Source organism: Leiobunum rupestre, chromosome 5, assembly GCF_980474605.1.
Source record: "Leiobunum rupestre chromosome 5, qqLeiRupe1.1.hap1, whole genome shotgun sequence".
Classification (NCBI taxonomy): domain Eukaryota; kingdom Metazoa; phylum Arthropoda; class Arachnida; order Opiliones; family Sclerosomatidae; genus Leiobunum; species Leiobunum rupestre.
The window spans coordinates 67,299,436-67,317,948 of NC_143388.1; positions in this window are offsets into that span (position 1 = coordinate 67,299,436).

Below are 18,513 nucleotides of genomic sequence, written 5' to 3' on the forward strand. Positions count from 1 at the left end.
GAGGGTCTCTTCTTTGGGGTTTGGGCTCAGCCCTCCGAACGGGTTTGCATAAGGCAAAGGAACATGACAGTAAACAAAATTGAGGGTCTCTTCTTTGGGGTTTGGGCTCAGCCCTCCGAACGGGTTTTCATAAGGCCAAGGAACACCAAATAAACCAAAATTGAGGGTCTTTCCTTTGGGTTTTGGGCTCAGCCCTCCGAACGGGTTTGCATAAGGCAAAGGAACATGACAGAAACCAAAATTGAGGGTCTCTTCTTTGGGGTTTGGGCTCAGCCCTCCGACCAGTGTTTGCATAAGGCAAAGGAACATGAAATAAAACAAAATTAAGGGTCTCTTCTTTGGGTTTTGGGCTCAGCCCTCCGAACGGGTTTGCATAAGGCAAAGGAACATGACAGTAAACAAAATTGAGGGTCTCTTCTTTGGGGTTTGGGCTCAGCCCTCCGAACGGGTTTGCATAAGGCAAAGGAACATGACAGTAAACAAAATTGAGGGTCTCTTCTTTGGGGTTTGGGCTCAGCCCTCCGAACGGGTTTTCATAAGGCCAAGGAACACCAAATAAACCAAAATTGAGGGTCTTTCCTTTGGGTTTTGGGCTCAGCCCTCCGAACGGGTTTGCATAAGGCAAAGGAACATGACAGAAACCAAAATTGAGGGTCTCTTCTTTGGGGTTTGGGCTCAGCCCTCCGAACGGGTTTGCATAAGGCAAAGGAACATGACAGTAAACAAAATTGAGGGTCTCTTCTTTGGGTTTTGGGCTCAGCCCTCCGAACGGGTTTGCATAAGGCAAAGGTACATGAAATAAAACAAAATTAAGGGTCTCTTCTTTGGGTTTGCATAAGGCAAAGGAACATGACAAAATCAAATATTTAGGGTCTCTTCTTTCAGTTTTGGGCTCAGCCCTCCAACCGGGTTTGGATAAGGCAAAGGAAGATGACAGAAACCAAAATTTAGGGTCTCTTCTTTGGGTTTTGGGTTCAGCCTTCCGACCGGATTTGCAAAGGCAAAGGGACACGAAATAAACCAAAATTGAGAGTATCTTCATTGGGTTTTGGGCTCAGCACTCTGAACGGGTTTGCATAAGGCAAAGGACCAAGACAAAATCTTAAATTGAGGGTCTCTTCTTTGGATTTTGGGCTAAGCCCTCCGACCGGGTTTGCATATGGCAAACGGCCATGAAAGAAACCGAAATTGAGGCGTCTCTAATTTGGGTTTTGCGCTCAGCCCTCCGACAGGGTCTGCATAAAGCAAAGGACCGTGACAAAATCAAAAATTGAGGGTCTCTTCTTTGGGTTTTGGCGCTCAGCCCTCGGACCGGGTCTGCATAAGGCAAAGGACCATGACAGAAACCAAAATTGAGGGGCTCTTCTTTAGAATTTAGGCTCAGCCCTCCGACCAGGTTTGCATATGGGAAATGGCCATGAAAGGAACCGAAATTGAGGGTCTCTTCTTTGGGTTTTCAGCTCTGCCCTCCACCTGGGTCTGCATAAATCAAAGGACCATGACAAAATCAAAAATAAAGGGTCTCTTCTTTGGGTTTTGGGTTCAGCACTTCGAGTGGCTTTGCATAAGGCAAAGGATTATGGAAGAGACCGAAATTGAGGGTCTCTTCTTTGGGTTTGGGTTCAGCCCTCCGAACGGGTTTGAATAAGGCAAAGGAACATGACAGAAACCAAAATTGAGGGTCTCTTCTTTGGGTTTTGGGCTCAGCCCTCCGACCGGGTTTGCATATGGAAAACGGCCATGATAGAAACCGAAATCGAGGGTTTGTAATTTGGGTTTTGGCGTTAAGCCCTCTGACCGGGTTTGCATAAAGCAAAGGAACATGACCGAATCCCAATTTGAGGGTCTCTTCTTTGGGTTTTGGGCTCAGCCCTCCGAACGAGTTTGCAAAAGGCAAAGGAACATGACAGTAAACAAAATTGAGGGTCTCTTCTTTGGGTTTTGGGCTCAGCCCTCCGACCGGGTTTGCTAATGGCAAAGGAAAATGACAGAAACCGAAATGGAGGGTTTCTTATTTGAGTTTTGGGCTCAGCCCTCCGACCGGGTTAGCATAAGGCAAAGGGACATGAAATAAACCAAAATTTAGGGTCTCTACTTTGGGTTTTGGGCTCAGCCCTCCGAACGGGTTTTCAGAAGGCCAAGGAACACCAAATAAACCAAAATTGAGGGTCTTTCCTTTGGGTTTTGGGCTCAGCCCTCCGAACGAGTTTGCATTAGTCAAAGGAACATGACAGAAACCAAAATTGAGGGTCTCTTCTTTGGGGTTTGGGCTCAGCCCTCCGAACGGGTTTGCATAAGGCAAAGGAACATGACAGTAAACAAAATTGAGGGTCTCTTCTTTGGGTTTTGGGCTCAGCCCTCCGAACGGGTTTGCATAAGGCAAAGGTACATGAAATAAAACAAAATTAAGGGTCTCTACTTTGGGTTTTGGGCTCAGCCCTCCGAACGGGTTTGCATAAGGCAAAGGAACATGACAAAATCAAATATTTAGGGTCTCTTCTTTCAGTTTTGGGCTCAGCCCTCCAACCGGGTTTGGATAAGGCAAAGGAAGATGACAGAAACCAAAATTTAGGGTCTCTTCTTTGGGTTTTGGGTTCAGCCTTCCGACCGGATTTGCAAAGGCAAAGGGACACGAAATAAACCAAAATTGAGAGTATCTTCATTGGGTTTTGGGCTCAGCACTCTGAACGGGTTTGCATAAGGCAAAGGACCAAGACAAAATCTTAAATTGAGGGTCTCTTCTTTGGATTTTGGGCTAAGCCCTCCGACCGGGTTTGCATATGGCAAACGGCCATGAAAGAAACCGAAATTGAGGCGTCTCTAATTTGGGTTTTGCGCTCAGCCCTCCGACAGGGTCTGCATAAAGCAAAGGACCGTGACAAAATCAAAAATTGGGGGTCTCTTCTTTGGGTTTTGGCGCTCAGCCCTCGGACCGGGTCTGCATAAGGCAAAGGACCATGACAGAAACCAAAATTGAGGGGCTCTTCTTTAGAATTTAGGCTCAGCCCTCCGACCAGGTTTGCATATGGGAAATGGCCATGAAAGGAACCGAAATTGAGGGTCTCATCTTTGGGTTTTCAGCTCTGCCCTCCACCTGGGTCTGCATAAATCAAAGGACCATGACAAAATCAAAAATAAAGGGTCTCTTCTTTGGGTTTTGGGTTCAGCACTTCGAGTGGCTTTGCATAAGGCAAAGGAACATGGAAGAGACCGAAATTGAGGGTCTCTTCTTTGGGTTTGGGTTCAGCCCTCCGAACGGGTTTGAATAAGGCAAAGGAACATGACAGAAACCAAAATTGAGGGTCTCTTCTTTGGGTTTTGGGCTCAGCCCTCCGACCGGGTTTGCATATGGAAAACGGCCATGATAGAAACCGAAATCGAGGGTTTGTACTTTGGGTTTTGGAGTTAAGCCCTCCGACCGGGTTTGCATAAAGCAAAGGAACATGACCGAATCCCAATTTGAGCATCTCTTCTTTGGGTTTTGGGCTCAGCCCTCCGAACGAGTTTGCATAAGGCAAAGGAACATGACAGTAAACAAAATTGAGGGTCTCTTCTTTGGGCTCAGCCCTCCGAACGGGTTTGAATAAGGCAAAGGAACATGACAGTAACCAAAATTGAGGGTCTCTTCTTTGGGATTTGGGCTCAGCCCTCCGACCGGGTTAGCATAAGGCAAAGGGACATGAAATAAACCAAAATTTAGGGTCTCTACTTTGGGTTTTGGGCTCAGCCCTCCGAACGGGTTTTCAGAAGGCCAAGGAACACCAAATAAACCAAAATTGAGGGTCTTTCCTTTGGGTTTTGGGCTCAGCCCTCCGAACGAGTTTGCATTAGTCAAAGGAACATGACAGAAACCAAAATTGAGGGTCTCTTCTTTGGGGTTTGGGCTCAGCCCTCCGAACGGGTTTGCATAAGGCAAAGGAACATGACAGTAAACAAAATTGAGGGTCTCTTCTTTGGGTTTTGGGCTCAGCCCTCCGAACGGGTTTGCATAAGGCAAAGGTACATGAAATAAAACAAAATTAAGGGTCTCTACTTTGGGTTTTGGGCTCAGCCCTCCGAACGGGTTTGCATAAGGCAAAGGAACATGACAAAATCAAATATTTAGGGTCTCTTCTTTCAGTTTTGGGCTCTGCCCTCCAACCGGGTTTGGATAAGGCAAAGGAAGATGACAGAAACCAAAATTTAGGGTCTCTTCTTTGGGTTTTGGGTTCAGCCTTCCGACCGGATTTGCAAAGGCAAAGGAACACGAAATAAACCAAAATTGAGAGTATCTTCATTGGGTTTTGGGCTCAGCACTCTGAACGGGTTTGCATAAGGCAAAGGACCAAGACAAAATCTTAAATTGAGGGTCTCTTCTTTGGATTTTGGGCTAAGCCCTCCGACCGGGTTTGCATATGGCAAACGGCCATGAAAGAAACCGAAATTGAGGCGTCTCTAATTTGGGTTTTGCGCTCAGCCCTCCGACAGGGTCTGCATAAAGCAAAGGACCGTGACAAAATCAAAAATTGGGGGTCTCTTCTTTGGGTTTTGGCGCTCAGCCCTCGAACCGGGTCTGCATAAGGCAAAGGACCATGACAGAAACCAAAATTGAGGGGCTCTTCTTTAGAATTTAGGCTCAGCCCTCCGACCAGGTTTGCATATGGGAAATGGCCATGAAAGGAACCGAAATTGAGGGTCTCTTCTTTGGGTTTTCAGCTCTGCCCTCCACCTGGGTCTGCATAAATCAAAGGACCATGACAAAATCAAAAATAAAGGGTCTCTTCTTTGGGTTTTGGGTTCAGCACTTCGAGTGGCTTTGCATAAGGCAAAGGAACATGGAAGAGACCGAAATTGAGGGTCTCTTCTTTGGGTTTGGGTTCAGCCCTCCGAACGGGTTTGAATAAGGCAAAGGAACATGACAGAAACCAAAATTGAGGGTCTCTTCTTTGGGTTTTGGGCTCAGCCCTCCGACCGGGTTTGCATATGGAAAACGGCCATGATAGAAACCGAAATCGAGGGTTTGTACTTTGGGTTTTGGCGTTAAGCCCTCCGACCGGGTTTGCATAAAGCAAAGGACAATGACCGAATCCCAATTTGAGCATCTCTTCTTTGGGTTTTGGGCTCAGCCCTCCGAACGAGTTTGCATAAGGCAAAGGAACATGACAGTAAACAAAATTGAGGGTCTCTTCTTTGGGCTCAGCCCTCCGAACGGGTTTGAATAAGGCAAAGGAACATGACAGTAACCAAAATTGAGGGTCTCTTCCTTGGGTTTTGGGTTCAGCCCTCCGACCGGGTTTGCATAAGGCAAAGGAACATGACAAAATCAAAAATTTAGGGTCTCTTATTTCAGTTTTGGGCTCAGCCCTCCAACCGGGTTTGCATAAGGCAAAGGAAGATGACAGAAACCAAAATTTAGGGTCTCTTCTTTGGGTTTTGGGATAAGCCCTCCGACCGGATTTGAAAAGGCAAAGGAACACGAAATAAACCAAAATTGAGAGTCTCTTCATTGGGTTTTGGGCTCAGCACTCTGAACGGGTTTGCATAAGGCAAAGGACCAAGACAAAATCTTAAATTGAGGGTCTCTTCTTTAGATTTTGGGCGCAGCCCTCCGACCGGGTTTGCATATGGCAAACGGCCATGAAAGAAACCGAAATTGAGGCGTCTCTAATTTGGAGTTTGGGCTCAGCCCTCCGACAGGGTCTGCATAAAACAAAGGACCGTGACAAAATCAAAAATTGAGGGTCTCTTCTTTGGGTTTTGGCGCTCAGCCCTCGGACCGGGTCCGCATAAGGCAAAGGACCATGACGGAAACCAAAATTGAGGGGCTCTTCTTTGGATTTTAGGCTCAGCCCTCCACCTGGGTCTGCATAAATCAAAGGACCATGACAAAATCAAAAATAAAGGGTCTCTTCTTTGGGTTTTGGGTTCAGCACTCCGAGTGGCTTTGCATAAGGCAAAGGAACATGAAAGAGACCGAAATTGAGGGTCTCTTCTTTAGGTTTTGGGTTCAGCCCTCCGACCGGGTTTGCATAAGGCAAAGGAACATGACAAAATCAAAAATTTAGGGACTATTCTTTCAGTTTTGGGCTCAGCCCTCCAACCGGGTTTGCATAAGGCAAAGGAAGATGACAGAAACCAAAATTTAGGGTCTCTTCTTTGGGTTTTGGGATCAGCCTTCCGACCGGATTTGCAAAGGCAAAGGAACACGAAATAAACCAAAATTGAGAGTCTCTTCATTGGGTTTGGGCTCAGCACTCTGAACGGGTTTGCATAAGGCAAAGGACCAAGACAAAGTCTTAAATTGAGGGTCTCTTCTTTGGATTTTGCGCGCAGACCTCCGACCGGGTTTGCATATGGCAAACGGCCATGAAAGAAACCGAAATTGAGGCGTCTCTAATTTGGGTTTTGGGCTCAGCCCTCTGACAGGGTCTGCATAAAACAAAGGACCATGAGAAAAACCAACATTGAGGGGCTCTGCTTTGGATTTTGGGTTCAGCCCTCCGACTGGCTTTGCATAATACAAAGGAACATGAAAGAGACCGAAATTGAGGGTCTCTTCTTTGGGTTTTGGGCTCAGCCCTCCGACTGGCTTTGCATAATACAAAGGAACATGAAAGAGACCGAAATTGAGGGTCTCTTCTTTGGGTTTTGGGCTCAGCCCTCCGAACGAGTTTGCATCAGTCAAAGGAACATAAAATAAATTAAAATTGAGGGTCTTTTCTTTGGGTTTTGGGTTCAGCCCTCCGACTGGCTTTGCATAATACAAAGGAACATGAAAGAGACCGAAATTGAGGGTCTCTTCTTTGGGTTTTGGGCTCAGCCCTCCGAACGAGTTTGCATCAGTCAAAGGAACATGACAGAAACCAAAATTGAGGGTATCTTCTTTGGGTTTTGGGCTTAGCCCTCCGAACGAGTTTGCATCAGTCAAAGGAACATGACAGAAACCAAAATTGGGGGTCTCTTCTTTGAATTTTGGGCTCAGCCCTCCGACCGGGTTTGCATTAGTCAAAGGAACAAGACAGAAACCAAAATTGATGGTCTCTTCTTTGGGTTTTGGGCTCAGCCCTCCGAACGGGTTTGCATAAGGCATAGAACATGACATTATCCAAAATTGAGGGTCTCTTCTTTGGGTTTTGGGTTTAGCCCTCCGACCGGGTTTGCATAAGGCAAAGGAACATGACAGAAACCAAAATTGAGGGTCTCTTCTTTGGGTTTTGGGCTCAGCCCTCCGACCGGGTTTGCATATGGCAAACGGCCATGATAGAAACAGAAATAGGGGGTCTCTTCTTTGGAATTTGGCATTAAGCCCTCCGACCGGGTTTGCATAAAGCAAAGGAACATGACCAAATCCAAATTTGAGGGTCTTTTCTTTGGGTTTTTGGGCCCAGCCCTCCGATCGGGTTTGCATATGGCAAACGGCCACGAAAGAAACCGAAATTGAGGCGTCTCTAATTTGGGGTTTGGGCTCAGCCCTCCGACAGGGTCTGCATAAAGCAAAGGACAATGACAAATCAAAAATTGAGGGTCTCTTCTTTGGGTTTTGGGCTCAGCCCTGCGACCGGGTTTGCATTAGTCAAAGGAACATGAAAGAGACCGAAATTGAGGGTCTCTTCTTTGGGTTTTGGGCTCAGCCCTCCGAACGAGTTTGCATCAGTCAAAGGAACATAAAATAAATTAAAATTGAGGGTCTTTTCTTTGGGTTTTGGGTTCAGCCCTCCGACTGGCTTTGCATAATACAAAGGAACATGAAAGAGACCGAAATTGAGGGTCTCTTCTTTGGGTTTTGGGCTCAGCCCTCCGAACGAGTTTGCATCAGTCAAAGGAACATGACAGAAACCAAAATTGAGGGTATCTTCTTTGGGTTTTGGGCTTAGCCCTCCGAACGAGTTTGCATCAGTCAAAGGAACATGACAGAAACCAAAATTGGGGGTCTCTTCTTTGAATTTTGGGCTCAGCCCTCCGACCGGGTTTGCATTAGTCAAAGGAACAAGACAGAAACCAAAATTGATGGTCTCTTCTTTGGGTTTTGGGCTCAGCCCTCCGAACGGGTTTGCATAAGGCATAGAACATGACATTATCCAAAATTGAGGGTCTCTTCTTTGGGTTTTGGGTTTAGCCCTCCGACCGGGTTTGCATAAGGCAAAGGAACATGACAGAAACCAAAATTGAGGGTCTCTTCTTTGGGTTTTGGGCTCAGCCCTCCGACCGGGTTTGCATATGGCAAACGGCCATGATAGAAACGGAAATAGGGGGTCTCTTCTTTGGAATTTGGCATTAAGCCCTCCGACCGGGTTTGCATAAAGCAAAGGAACATGACCAAATCCAAATTTGAGGGTCTTTTCTTTGGGTTTTTGGGCCCAGCCCTCCGATCGGGTTTGCATATGGCAAACGGCCACGAAAGAAACCGAAATTGAGGCGTCTCTAATTTGGGGTTTGGGCTCAGCCCTCCGACAGGGTCTGCATAAAGCAAAGGACAATGACAAATCAAAAATTGAGGGTCTCCTCTTTGGGTTTTGGGTTGAGCCCTCCGACCGGGTTTGCATATGGCAAACGGCCATGATAGAAACCGAAATCGGGGGTCTCTACTTTGTGTTTTGGCATTAAGCCCTCCGACCGGGTATGCATAAAGCAAAGGAACATGACCAAATCCAAATTTGAGGGTCTCTTCTTTGGGTTTTTGGGCCCAGCCCTCCGATCGGGTTTGCATATGGCAAACGGCCATGATAGAAACGGAAATAGGGGGTCTCTTCTTTGGAATTTGGCATTAAGCCCTCCGACCGGGTTTGCATAAAGCAAAGGAACAAGACCAAATCCAAATTTGAGGGTCTTTTCTTTGGGTTTTTGGGCCCAGCCCTCCGATCGGGTTTGTATATGGCAAACGGCCACGAAAGAAACTGAAATTGAGGCGTCTCTAATTTGGGATTTGGGCTCAGCCCTCCGACAGGTTCTGCATAAAGCAAAGGACAATGACAAATCAAAAATTGAGGGTCTCTTCTTTGGGTTTTGGCGCTCAGCCCTCCGAACGGGTCTGCATAAAGCAAAGGACCATGACAAAATCAAAAATTGAGGGTATCTTCTTTGGGTTTTGGGCCCAGCCCTCCGACCGGGTTTGCATAAGGCAAAGGAACATGAAATAAACCAAAATTTAGGGTATCTACTTTGGGATTTCGGCTCAGCCCTCCAACCGGGTTTGTATAAGGCAAAGGAACATAAAATAAATTAAAATTGAGGGTCTCTTCTTTGGGTTTTGGGCTCAGCCCTCTGACCGGGTTTGCATCAGGCAAAGGAACATGAAATAAACCAAAATTGAGGGTCTCTTCTATGGGTTTTGGGCTCAGCCCTCCGACCGGATTTGAGTATGGCAAACGGCTATGATAGAAACCGAAATCTAGGAACTCTACTTTGGGTTTTGGGCTCAGACCTCCGAACGGGTTTGCATAAGGCAAAGGAACATGACAGTAACCAAAATTGAGGGTCTCTTCTTTGGGTTTTGGATTCAGCCCTCCAACCGGGTTTGCATAAGGCAAAGGAACATGGCCAAATTAAAAATTGAGGGTCTCTTCTTTGGGTTTTGGGCTCAGCCCTCCGACCGGGTTTGCATCAGGCAAAGGAACATGAAATAAACCAAAATTGAGGGTCTCTTCTATGGGTTTTGGGCTCAGCCCTCCGACCGGATTTGAGTATGGCAAACGGCTATGATAGAAACCGAAATCTAGGAACTCTACTTTGGGTTTTGGGCTCAGCCCTCCGAACGGGTTTGCATAAGGCAAAGGAACATGACAGTAACCAAAATTGAGGGTCTCTTCTTTGGGTTTTGGGTTCAGTCCTCCAAACGGGTTTGCATAAGGCAAAGGAACATGGCCAAATTAAAAATTGAGGGTCTCTTCTTTGGGTTTTGGGCTCAGCCCTCCGACCGGGTTTAAATAAGGCAAAGTAAGATGACAGAAACCAAAATTTAGGGTCTATTCTTTGGGTTTTGAGCTCAGCCCTCCGCACGGGTTTGCATAAGGCAAAGGAACATGAAATAAACCAAAATTGATGGTCTCTTCTTTGGGTTTTGGGCTCAGCCCTCTAAACGGGTTTGCATAATGCAAAGGAACATGACAGTAGCCAAAATTGAGGGTCTCTTCTTTGGGATTTGGGCTCAGCCCTCCAACCGGGTTTGCATAAGGCAAATGAACATAAAATAAATTAAAATTGAGGGTCTCTTCTTTGGGTTTTGGTGTCAGCCCTCCGACCGGGTTTGCATCAGGCAAAGGAACATGAAATAAACCAAAATTGAGGGTCTTTTCTTTGGGTTTTGGGCTCAGCCCTCCGACAGTTGCAAATGGCAAACGGCCATGATAGAAAACGAAATCGAGGGTCTCTACATTGGGTTTTGGGCTCAGCCCTCCGAACGGGTTTGCATAATGCAAATGGAGATGACAGTAACCAAAATTGAGGGTCTCTTCTTTGGGTTTTGGGCTCAGCCCTCCTACCAGGTTTGCATAAGGCAAAGGAAGATGACATAAACCAAAATTTTGGGGCTCTTCTTTGGGTTTTGGGCTCAGCTTTCCGACCAGGTTTGCAAAGGCAAAAGAACATGACAGTAACCAAAATTGAGAGTCTCTTCTTTAGGTTTTGGGTTCAGCGCTCCAAACGGGTTTGCATAAGGCAAAGGAACATGACAGTAACCAAAATTGAGGGTCTCTTCTTTGGGATTTGGGCTCAGCCCTCCGACCGGGTTTGCATAAGGCAAAGGAACATGACAGTAACCAAAATTGAGGGTCTCTTCTTTGGGATTTGGGCTCAGCCCTCCGACCGGGTTTGCATAAGGCAAAGGAACATAAAATAAATTAAAATTGAGGGTCTCTTCTTTGGGTTTTGGGTTTAGCCCTCCGACCGGGTTTGCATAAGGCAAAGGAACATGACAGAAACCAAAATTGAGGGTCTCTTCTTTGGGTTTTGGGCTCAGCCCTCCGACCGGGTTTGCATATGGCAAACGGCCATGATAGAAAACGAAATCGAGGGTCTCTACATTGGGTTTTGGGCTCAGCCCTCCGAACGGGTTTGCATAATGCAAATGGAGATGACAGTAACCAAAATTGAGGGTCTCTTCTTTGGGTTTTGGGCTCAGCCCTCCTACCGGGTTTGCATAAGGCAAAGGAAGATGACATAAACCAAAATTTTGGGGCTCTTCTTTGGGTTTTGGGCTCAGCTTTCCGACCAGGTTTGCAAAGGCAAAAGAACATGACAGTAACCAAAATTGAGGGTCTCTTCTTTAGGTTTTGGGTTCAGCGCTCCAAACGGGTTTGCATAAGGCAAAGGAACATGACAGTAACCAAAATTGAGGGTCTCTTCTTTGGGATTTGGGCTCAGCCCTCCGACCGGGTTTGCATAAGGCAAAGGAACATGACAGTAACCAAAATTGAGGGTCTCTTCTTTGGGATTTGGGCTCAGCCCTCCGACCGGGTTTGCATAAGGCAAAGGAACATAAAATAAATTAAAATTGAGGGTTTAGTCTTTGGGTTTTGGGCTCAGCCCTCCGACCGGGTTTGCATCAGGCAAAGGATCATGAAATAAACAAAAATTGAGGGTCTCTTCTTTGGGTTTTGGACTTAGCCCTCCGACCGGGTTTGCAAATGGCAAACGGCCATGATAGAAACCGAAATCGATGGTCTCTACTTTGGGTTTTGGGCTCAGCCCTCCGAACGGGTTTGCATAAGGCAAAGGAACATGACAGTAACCAAAATTGAGGGTCTCTGTTTTGGGTTCAGCCCTTCGACCGGGTTTGCATAAGGCAAAGCAACATGGCAAAATCAAAAATTGAGGGTCTCTTCTTTGGGTTTTGGGCTCAGCCCTCTGACTGGGTTTGCATAAGGCAAAGGAAGATGACAGAAACCAAAATTTAGGGTCTCTTCTTTGGGTTTTGGGATCAGCCCTCCAAACGAGTTTGCATAAGGCAAATTAACATGACAGTAACCTAAATTGGGGGTCTCTTTTTTGGGTTTTGGGCTCAGCCCTCCGAACGGGTTTGCATAAGGCAAAGAAACATGACAGTAACCAAATTGAGGGTCTTTTCTTTGGGTTTTGGGGTCAGCCCTCTGACCGGGTTTGCATAAGGCAAAAGAACATGGCAAAATCAAAAATTGAGGGTCTCTTCTTTGGGTTTTGGGCTCAGCCCTCCTACCGGGTTTGCATAAGGCAAAGGAAGATGACATAAACCAAAATTTAGGGTCTCTTCTTTGGGTTTTGGGCTCAGCTTTCCGACCAGGTTTGCAAAGGCAAAGGAACATGACAGTAACCAAAATTTAGGGTCTCTTCTTTGGGTTTTGGGTTCAGCGCTCCAAACGGGTTTGCATAAGGCAAAGGAACATGACAGTTACCAAATTGAGGGTCTCTTCTTTGGGTTTTGGGCTCAGCCCTCCGAACGGGTTTGCATAAGGCAAAGGAACATGACAGTAACCAAAATTGAGGGTCTCTTCTTTGGGTTTTGAGCTCAGCCCTCCAACCGTGTTTGCATTAGGCAAAGGAACATGAAACAAACCAAAATTGAGCGTCTTTTCTTTGGGTTTTGGGCTCAGCCCTCCAAACGGGTTTGCATAAGGCAAAGGAACATGACAGTAGCCAAAATTAAGGGTCTCTTCTTTGGGATTTGGGCTCAGCCCTCCAACCGGGTTAGCATAAAGCAAAGGAACATAAAATAAATTAAAATTGAGGGTCTCTTCTTTGGGTTTTGGTGTTAGCCCTCCGACCGAGTTTGCATCAGGCAAAGGAACATGAGATAAACCAAAATTGAGGGTCTCTTCTTTGGGTTTTGGGCTCAGCCCTCCGACTGGGTTTGCATAAGGCAAAGGAAGATGACAGAAACCAAAATTTAGGGTCTCTTCTTTGGGTTTTGGGATCAGACCTCCAAACGAGTTTGCATAAGGCAAATTAACATGACAGTAACCTAAATTGGGGGTCTCTTTTTTGGGTTTTGGGCTCAGCCCTCCGAACGGGTTTGCATAAGGCAAAGAAACATGACAGTAACCAAATTGAGGGTCTTTTCTTTGGGTTTTGGGTTCAGCCCTCTGACCAGGTTTGCATAAGGCAAAAGAACATGGCAAAATCAAAAATTGAGGGTCTCTTCTTTGGGTTTTGGGCTCAGCCCTCCTACCGGGTTTGCATAAGGCAAAGGAAGATGACATAAACAAAATTTAGGGTATCTTCTTTGGTTTTTGGGCTCAGCTTTCCGACCAGGTTTGCAAAGGCAAAGGAACATGACAGTAACCAAAATTGAGGGTCTCTTCTTTGGGTTTTGGGTTCATCGCTCCAAACGGGTTTGCATAAGGCAAAGGAACATGACAGTTACCAAATTGAGGGTCTCTTCTTTGGGTTTTGGGTTCAGCCCTCCGAACGGGTTTGCATAAGGCAAAGGAACATGACAGTAACCAAAATTGAGGGTCTCTTCTTTGGGTTTTGAGCTCAGCCCTCCAACCGTGTTTGCATTAGGCAAAGGAACATGAAATAAACCAAAATTGAGCGTCTTTTCTTTGGGTTTTGGGCTCAGCCCTCCAAACGGGTTTGCATAAGGCAAAGGAACATGACAGTAGCCAAAATTAAGGGTCTCTTCTTTGGGATTAGGGTTCAGCCCTCCAACCGGGTTAGCATAAAGCAAAGGAACATAAAATAAATTAAAATTGAGGGTCTCTTCTTTGGGTTTTGGTGTCAGCCCTCCGACCGGGTTTGCATCAGGCAAAGGAACATGAGATAAACCAAAATTGAGGGTCTCTTCTTTGGTTTTTGGACTTAGCCCTCCGACCGGGTTTGCAAATGGCAAACGACCATGATAGAAACCGAAATCGATGGTCTCTACTTTGGGTTTTGGGCTCAGCCCTCCGAACGGGTTTGCATAAGGCAAAGGAACATGACAGTAACCAAAATTGAGGGTCTCTGTTTTGGGTTCAGCCCTTCGACCGGGTTTGCATAAGGCAAAGCAACATGGCAAAATCAAAAATTGAGGGTCTCTTCTTTGGGTTTTGGGCTCAGCCCTCTGACTGGGTTTACATAAGGCAAAGGAAGATGACAGAAACCAAAATTTAGGGTCTCTTCTTTGGGTTTTGGGATCAGCCCTCCAAACGAGTTTGCATAAGGCAAATTAACATGACAGTAACCTAAATTGGGGGTCTCTTTTTTGGGTTTTGGGCTCAGCCCTCCGAACGGGTTTGCATAAGGCAAAGAAACATGACAGTAACCAAATTGAGGGTCTTTTCTTTGGGTTTTGGGTTCAGCCCTCTGACCGGGTTTGCATAAGGCAAAAGAACATGGCAAAATCAAAAATTGAGGGTCTCTTCTTTGGGTTTTGGGCTCAGCCCTATTACCGGGTTTGCATAAGGCAAAGGAAGATGACATAAACCAAAATTTAGGGTCTCTTCTTTGGGTTTTGGGCTCAGCTTTCCGACCAGGTTTGCAAAGGCAAAGGAACATGACAGTAACCAAAATTGAGGGTCTCTTCTTTGGGTTTTGGGTTCAGCGCTCCAAACGGGTTTGCATAAGGCAAGGGAACATGACAGTTACCAAATTGAGGGTCTCTTCTTTGGGTTTTGGGCTCAGCCCTCCGAACGGGTTTGCATAAGGCAAAGGAACATGACAGTAACCAAAATTGAGGGTCTCTTCTTTGGGTTTTGAGCTCAGCCCTCCAACCGTGTTTGCATTAGGCAAAGGAACATGAAATAAACCAAAATTGAGCGTCTTTTCTTTGGGTTTTGGGCTCAGCCCTCCAAACGGGTTTGCATAAGGCAAAGGAACATGACAGTAGCCAAAATTAAGGGTCTCTTCTTTGGGATTTGGGCTCAGCCCTCCAATCGGGTTAGCATAAAGCAAAGGAACATAAAATAAATTAAAATTGAGGGTCTCTTCTTTGGGTTTTGGTGTTAGCCCTCCGACCGAGTTTGCATCAGGCAAAGGAACATGAGATAAACCAAAATTGAGGGTCTCTTCTTTGGGTTTTGGGCTCAGCCCTCCGACTGGGTTTGCATAAGGCAAAGGAAGATGACAGAAACCAAAATTTAGGGTCTCTTCTTTGGGTTTTGGGATCCGACCTCCAAACGAGTTTGCATAAGGCAAATTAACATGACAGTAACCTAAATTGGGGGTCTCTTTTTTGGGTTTTGGGCTCAGCCCTCCGAACGGGTTTGCATAAGGCAAAGAAACATGACAGTAACCAAATTGAGGGTCTTTTCTTTGGGTTTTGGGTTCAGCCCTCTGACCAGGTTTGCATAAGGCAAAAGAACATGGCAAAATCAAAAATTGAGGGTCTCTTCTTTGGGTTTTGGGCTCAGCCCTCCTACCGGGTTTGCATAAGGCAAAGGAAGATGACATAAACCAAAATTTAGGGTATCTTCTTTGGTTTTTGGGCTCAGCTTTCCGACCAGGTTTGCAAAGGCAAAGGAGCATGACAGTAACCAAAATTGAGGGTCTCTTCTTTGGGTTTTGGGTTCAGCGCTCCAAACGGGTTTGCATAAGGCAAAGGAACATGACAGTTACCAAATTGAGGGTCTCTTCTTTGGGTTTTGGGTTCAGCCCTCTGAACGGGTTTGCATAAGGCAAAGGAACATGACAGTAACCAAAATTGAGGGTCTCTTCTTTGGGTTTTGAGCTCAGCCCTCCAACCGTGTTTGCATAAGGCAAAGGAACATGAAATAAACCAAAATTGAGCGTCTTTTCTTTGGGTTTTTGGCTCAGCCCTCCAAACGGGTTTGCATAAGGCAAAGGAACATGACAGTAGCCAAAATTAAGGGTCTCTTCTTTGGGATTTGGGTTCAGCCCTCCAACCGGGTTAGCATAAAGCAAAGGAACATAAAATAAATTAAAATTGAGGGTCTCTTCTTTGGGTTTTGGTGTCAGCCCTCCGACCGGGTTTGCATCAGGCAAAGGAACATGAGATAAACCAAACTTGAGGGTCTCTTCTTTGGTTTTTGGGCTCAGCCCTCCGACCGTTGCAAATGGCAAACGGCCATGATAGAAACCGAAATAGAGGGTCTCTACATTGGGTTTTGGGCTCAGCCCTCCGAACGGGTTTGCATAAAGCAAAGGGACATGACAGTAACCAAAATTGAGGGTCTCTTCTTTGGGTTTTGGGCTCAGCCCTCCGAACGGGTTTGCATAAGGCAAAGGAACATGACAGTAACCAAAATTTAGGGTATCTTCTTTGGGTTTTGGGTTCAGCCCTCCGATCGGGTTTGCATAAGGCAAAGGAACATGACAGTAACCAAAATTGAGGGTCTCTTCTTTGCGATTTGGGCTCAGCCCTCCGACCGGGTTTGCATAAGGCAAAGGAACATAAAATAAATAAAAATTGAGGGTCTCGTCTTTGGGTTTTGGGCTCAGCCCTCCGACCGGGTTTCCATCAGGCAAAGGATCATGAAATAAACCAAAATTGAGGGTCTCTTCTTTGGGTTTTGGACTCAGCCCTCCGACCGGGTTTGCAAATGGCAAACGGCCATGATAGAAACCGAAATCGATGGTCTCTACTTTGGGTTTTGGTCTCAGCCCTCCGAACGGGTTTGCATAAGGCAAAGGAACATGGCAAAATCAAAAATTGAGGGTCTCTTCTTTGGGTTTTGGGCTCAGCCCTCTGCCTGGGTTTGCATAAGGCAAAGGTAGATGACAGAAACCAAATTTTAGGGTATCTTCTTTGTGTTTTGGGCGCAGCCCTCCAAACGAGTTTGCATAAGGCAAATTAACATGACAGTAACCTAAATTGGGGGTCTCTTCTCTGGGTTTTGGGCTCAGCCCTCCGAACGGGTTTGCATAAGGCAAAGAAACATGGCAAAATCAAAAATTGAGGGTCTCTTCTTTGGGTTTTGGGCTCAGCCCTCCTAACGGGTTTGCATAAGGCAAAGGAAGATGACATAAACCAAAATTTATAGTCCCTTCTTTGGGTTTTGGGCTCAGCTTTCCGACCAGGTTTGCATCGGCAAAGGAACATGACAGTAACCAAAATTGAGTTTCTCTTCTTTGGGTTTTGGGTTCAGCCCTCCAAACGGGTTTGCATAAGGCAAAGGAACATGACAGAAACCAAATTGAGGGTCTCTTCTTTGGGTTTTGGGCTCAGCCCTCCGAACGGGTTTGCATAAGGCAAAGGAACATGACAGTAACCAAAATTGAGGGTCTCTTCTTTGGGTTTAGGGTTCAGCCCTCCGACCGGGTTTGCATAAGCCAAAGGAACATGGCAAAATCAAAAATTGAGGTTCTCTTCTTTGGGTTTTAGGCTCAGCCCTCCGACCGGGTTTGCATAAGGCAAAGGAAGATGACAGAAACCAAAATTTAGGGTATCTTCTTTGGGTTTTGGGCTCAGCCCTCCAAACGGGTTTGCATAAGGCAAATGAACATGAAATAAACCAAAATTAAGGTTCTCTTCTTTGGGTTTTGGGCTCAGCCCTCCAAACGGGTTTGCATAAGGCAAATTAACATGACAGTAACCAAAATTGAGGGTCTCTTCTTTGGGTTTTGGGTTCAGCGCTCCAAACGGGTTTGCATAAGGCAAAGGAACATGACAGTAACCAAAATTGAGGGTCTCTTCTTTGGGTTTTGAGCTCAGCCCTCCAACCGTGTTTGCATTAGGCAAAGGAACATGAAATAAACCAAAATTGAGCGTCTTTTCTTTGGGTTTTGGGCTCAGCCCTCCAAACGGGTTTGCATAAGGCAAAGGAACATGACAGTAGCCAAAATTAAGGGTCTCTTCTTTGGGATTTGGGCTCAGCCCTCCAACCGGGTTAGCATAAAGCAAAGGAACATAAAATAAATTAAAATTGAGGGTCTCTTCTTTGGGTTTTGGTGTTAGCCCTCCGACCGAGTTTGCATCAGGCAAAGGAACATGAGATAAACCAAAATTGAGGGTCTCTTCTTTGGGTTTTGGGCTCAGCCCTCCGACTGGGTTTGCATAAGGCAAAGGAAGATGACAGAAACGAAAATTTAGGGTCTCTTCTTTGGGTTTTGGGATCAGACCTCCAAACGAGTTTGCATAAGGCAAATTAACATGACAGTAACCTAAATTGGGGGTCTCTTTTTTGGGTTTTGGGCTCAGCCCTCCGAACGGGTTTGCATAAGGCAAAGAAACATGACAGTAACCAAATTGAGGGTCTTTTCTTTGGGTTTTGGGTTCAGCCCTCTGACCAGGTTTGCATAAGGCAAAAGAACATGGCAAAATCAAAAATTGAGGGTATCTTCTTTGGGTTTTGGGCTCAGCCCTCCTACCGGGTTTGCATAAGGCAAAGGAAGATGACATAAACCAAAATTTAGGGTATCTTCTTTGGTTTTTGGGCTCAGCTTTCCGACCAGGTTTGCAAAGGCAAAGGAACATGACAGTAACCAAAATTGAGGGTCTCTTCTTTGGGTTTTGGGTTCAGCGCTCCAAACGGGTTTGCATAAGGCAAAGGAACATGACAGTTACCAAATTGAGGGTCTCTTCTTTGGGTTTTGGGTTCAGCCCTCCGAACGGGTTTGCATAAGGCAAAGGAACATGACAGTAACCAAAATTGAGGGTCTCTTCTTTGGGTTTTGAGCTCAGCC